Source organism: Schistocerca piceifrons, chromosome 1 (genome assembly GCF_021461385.2).
Source record: "Schistocerca piceifrons isolate TAMUIC-IGC-003096 chromosome 1, iqSchPice1.1, whole genome shotgun sequence".
Lineage (NCBI taxonomy): Eukaryota > Metazoa > Arthropoda > Insecta > Orthoptera > Acrididae > Schistocerca > Schistocerca piceifrons.
Window position 1 is genome coordinate 158,761,242 of NC_060138.1, and position 4,982 is coordinate 158,766,223.

At 46.6% G+C, this 4,982-nt stretch overlaps 1 pseudogene; it reads left to right on the plus strand.

Annotated features, from left to right (window-relative positions):
* The first annotated feature begins 365 nt into the window (after positions 1-365).
* On the plus strand, positions 366-483 carry LOC124724973 (annotated as a pseudogene).
* Positions 484-4,982: the final 4,499 nt, after the last annotated feature.

Genomic DNA, 4,982 nt, shown 5'->3' on the forward strand with positions numbered 1-4,982 from the left:
ACCTGCGACGTAGTGGTCGCGCGGTTCCAGGATGAAGCGCCTAGAACCGCTCGGCCACCCCGGCCGGCACATGTAGTGTGCAAGCAGCTTTGATGCTCATGTCACTATGGTAATGGAAGTGAGCCTACTAGCAGAGAGAACTCGCCTGTGTAGTTTTTGCAGCGGCGTTGTGTGATCTCAGTTGCATGGTATTCTACGCCCGAGGTAATCGGTGACAGAGAGTTACATAAAAATTTTTCTTTTTACTGGTTACTCGCTAAAAACTTAATTACTCATCACAAAGACATACTGCAGGAAAGAATCAAAACTTTATCTCGTTGAGTTTTTATTAAATATGTAATTAAATGTTTCCTTGGGCAGGACTGGGCAACGGCCTTGCCGCAGTGGATACACCGGTTCCCGTCAGATCACCGAATTTAAGCGCTGTCGGGCGTGGCCGGCACTTGGATGGGTGACCATCTGGGCCGCCATGCGCTGTTGCCATTTTTCGCGCTGCACTCAGCCTCGTGATGCCAACTGAGGAGCTACTCGACCGAATAGTAGCGACTCCGGTCAAACAAAACCATCGTAACGACCCGGAGAGCGGTGTGCTGACCACACGCCCCTCCTATCCGCATCCTCCACTGAGGATGACACGGCGGTCGGATGGTCCCGGCGGGCCGCTTGTGGCCTGATGACGGAGTGCTTTTTTTTTTTTTTTGGGCAGGACTGGAAACAGTGCATAAGCTTCAGTCTGTAAAACAATATTCTTTCAGAGACTGGGGACCTTGAGAACGTCGATACTGGTGTTAACAAGACGTTAATAAAACGTTATACAAATATTCTGCTTTTTCAGGTACCGAGTGTGGGGGTGTTCTGTGCCGATTGGCTTTCAACCGCGGCAACGGGTGCGGGATCACCTGTAGCTCAGGGTCAGGCTGGGCTCCTTGCAGTAATTAATATCGCCCGGTAGCGATCTTTGGCCCGAGCGGAGCAGACGAGGCGTGTCTGGACGCGACAATAGCGTCGCTAACGACCCGTGCTGGGTGTGCACTGTGCCCCAGGGCAGCGGACAGCTCGCCAGCCAAGGCAGCGGAGGGCTTCAGAAGACGCCGAGGAGGCAGCGGCCGCCGGGGAGCTCAACGGCGAGCGCGGGGGGCGGGTTGCCTCGCCTTGTGGGCCACTGCAGTCAGCAGCCGTACGTATCTCATGTGCCACCCTTAACGAATAGTTAACAGTGATCACCATTTAAAGTCACAGAAGCAGCGGAATACAGGTAGTTTTGTTTAAGACAGCGTGTCGAAGTTCGTCTAACATTACTCTGTAACCCCATTTCTTACTTTACACACCCACAAAGAGGCGGCGACTTGAATTTTCGTGTGTGGTTGGGAGGATGGGGGGGGGGGGGGGAGGGGATGAGAAGGCGTATAAAGATCATTATAAGGTACTACATCCGACAGATAACATTGCCTTTATTTACTTCCAACAGGTATTTTTTCGCTGTTCTGATCGCTTCCAACCAGACAGATGCATTTAAACATAATATCAAAGCCACCAAATGATAAGCAAAAGTTATTTTGGTCCCAAGAAGTGGGTCAGTAACATAATTGCTCCCTCCCCCACTCCTTCCCGAAGTCGACGCCTCTGGATACAGAACACGGGAATACATTACATGTATAATAAGTAAAATATTCTACAACTATCTACAAGGGTCTGTTTTATCGAGCCTATTCAGGGCGATAGCTCCATCTTCTGTATCACATATTTGTATGAAAGACTTCCTCATAGCTAGTGAAGTAGGCTTATCACCAGTTCTGTTTCAATGTTTTGTACACAATGAATTTTAGTTTCGTTTTAACACCCTCGTCGAAACAAACAGTTGCATACTATCACTTTGGTCAAAGGTCTCGTCATTGTCGATGAAACTGAGGTCAAAGACAGCTGACTAACATTTTGTTAGTAAAATGTATGTTGTCAACTATACGGGGTAAGTCACGTAAGACGGAACACTCCTTTTATTTCGTGAATGGTTAAACATTTCGATACTATGGGATTGCTGAGGTCATCTGTCCCCTAGAACCCGGAACTATTTAAACCTAACCAAATGTTAGAGAGTCGAGAGGCACGTTTTTTTTTCTTTTTGTTAATATTTTTAGCACTGGTACCAACACATATATTGAAGCAAGTACGTTTTTTAAATGGAGCCGTTAACTTTTTATAATTGAATTCGATAGCTCTTGACAAGACAGTTACAGTGATATAGTATTTGTTAATGTTGACTTTCAAACTGTTCATAAAAAGGAATTTAACAGCACGGTGGCTATAACCGGAATTAGCGGAGCAATCAACGCCAAGCAGCGGTCTCGAGCTACGCTGTGTCAAAATGTCAACAGAGTTGCATGTTTACTTGTCTGCACTGCAGGCCGCTCATTTCTGCTTCAATAATCGTTGCGTGCCGACACGTACACCAATAAAGTTGGATATACTGCTTTTATATGGTGAGTGTAAAAGAAATGGTGGAAAAGCAATACACCGGTATACTGCCATCTATCCGGATCGCCAATGTCTGACGCGCCAGGCAGTTGCATGAATTATTAAGACGCTAGTGCAGACAGGCTGCTTGAAAGGCAAAAATACGACAAGAAAGAAGACTGCAACTGACAGAGAACACGGAGAAGCTGTTCTGGCTACGACTCTAGTCGATGCGGACAGTCGTACGTGTCGTAATGCCAAGGAATAAGGAATCAGCCAGACGAGTGTGATTCGCATTCTTCATCGACGGAATGTCCATCCCTATCATCAATCACTGCATCAGGTACTCGACGATCGTGATTTTGAACGTCGTACAGAATTTTGTCAATCTGCTCTTCAGCAACCGAGAGATGACCCTACGTCTTTCCATCGCGTGCTTTTTATCGACGAAGCAACGTTTACTAACCACGCTAATGTAAATTTGCGTAACGTGCACTGCTGAAGAACCGGAAATTCACACTGGCTTCGTCAGGTTCAATATTAACGGCTGTGGAGCGTAGAATCATGGTGCGGCGTCATAGGAAATCACATAGTGGGGCTTTAATTCATCTCAGGCGTTCTAAACTGACATTCGTACGCACACTTTCTCACTAACATTCTGCCAGTTCTTGCGGAAAAGGTACAACTGGATATTCGACAATGTATGTGGCTGCATCACGATGGTTGTCCAGCTCACTCGCTTCGTTATGAAAGGCAAATACTGGTCTTCAGATAGGAGGAAATTCTGTTGTCAAATGGCCTGCATGGTCCCCTGTTTTGACTCCTCTTGATGTCTTTCTATGCGGAGCACTCAAAAACGCAGTCTATGACGAAGACACTATTACGTCAGATGATATGTGTCGTCGAATCACGAGTGCATGCTCTACCATACCATGCACTGTAATTTCATCTGTTCATCGTTCTTTCGAACGACGACTGCAAATCTGCCTTTCAGCCTATGGTTAACAGTTTGAACATACGCTTAAATAAAAGATGAAACTATTGCTTTGGAAGACAAAATATATGTTATGAGCTTTAGATGGTTACCAAATCATTGTTAGTAAACTGTTTATTTCATTTACGTGTGTACGAAATTGCATTGCAATGTCAAATGAATCGACAGCGTGTATTGCGCTGCTGTTACGCGCTTACGTTCAGCATGAAACGACGTTTTCTTAAGAAGAACATGTGCCTATGGATTTGAAGCACCATGTTGGCAGGCCAATTGGAAGTGACGAAGATACGGAAGAATTCGACAGGTTTTCCAGCGTTGGCCACAGAAGTCTGTTCGAAGGGCATCGAAAGAACTCTGAACTTCAGTTCTGACTTCGTTTCAATGAACCAAGCCTCACACTATGCCTTTTCCTCTCTTTATCTGTTTCTCTGACCTTGGGCGTCTGACTTAGTTTCATTGAACCAAGCCTCACAATATGCCTTTTCCTGTGCATGACTCCATTTTTCGATTAATTTATTGTGCTCCAGCCACCGTGCAACAAGAAAGAAAAAACACTCCAGTTGTGTTCTTCCTGTGCCTGGAAAGACAAACCATTTATTGATTAACTTATTTTTTTCAACAAAAGATATTTGAGTTGGTACAGTGGACAAACTTTACTCTTTTCCTCTACATTAATTAAAGGTCGAGTTATATGGCACTGTAGTTGTATCATATCTTTCGGAACACCGTCTGTAATTTACCCGAAATTAATTATAGCAATATTCTAAACTAATTCATGAGTTTTTCCTTTGATTAGAATGATGTAATCATAATGTAGAAACATTTTCGCATCTCCTTGCCATCAGATACATCTAGATCCGTCGCGGCAACCATATAGTTACCCGGAGTCATTTCTGTGTTTCCCATCCTTAAATGCAAACTGCTTTAAGTTTCGAGCAGGTCGCGTGCGCCACGCAGGGAGGTGCAGTGTAGGGTAGGGTGCCCATTCTGGCCGCAACGACTTTTGAACTCTGCTAAATGCCACCGGCCGAGCACGGCGGACGCGAGCCGTAAGCCTGCAGCGAAGTTACCTGCCGCGGCGGCATTGGTCACGTTTATGGCCGCGCAGCGATAATTTCAAAGCTCGCCGCCTGCGCTCGCGAGCTCTCGCGACAGTCACGGAAGAGCGGCGAGAGGCAGGCGGCCGCGGGCGGCTACCAGAAACAAATGACAGTCGCAGAGCGTGACACCGCCTCCCGCGGCGCAGATAAGAAAGGACGAGGGGACGGAGAAAAAAGAGAGACACAGAGAGAGAGAGAGAGAAAGAGAGAGAGAGTCAAATATATTTTATGGTAATCTGGGCTGTTTCCACATGCAAATGAAGGCGGTGCAGAGACAGCGCCCTGCATTTTACATGGCGGGACACGGGGGCAGCGGCGGCAATTGCCGGGTAATTAATCTATACTTATCGTCACCCGCGGGCGCGCATGACTATTTGATGCCGCAGACGGCGGCCTGGCTGCATTATTCAGCGGCCGGGCACGTCCGTAAGTGGTCG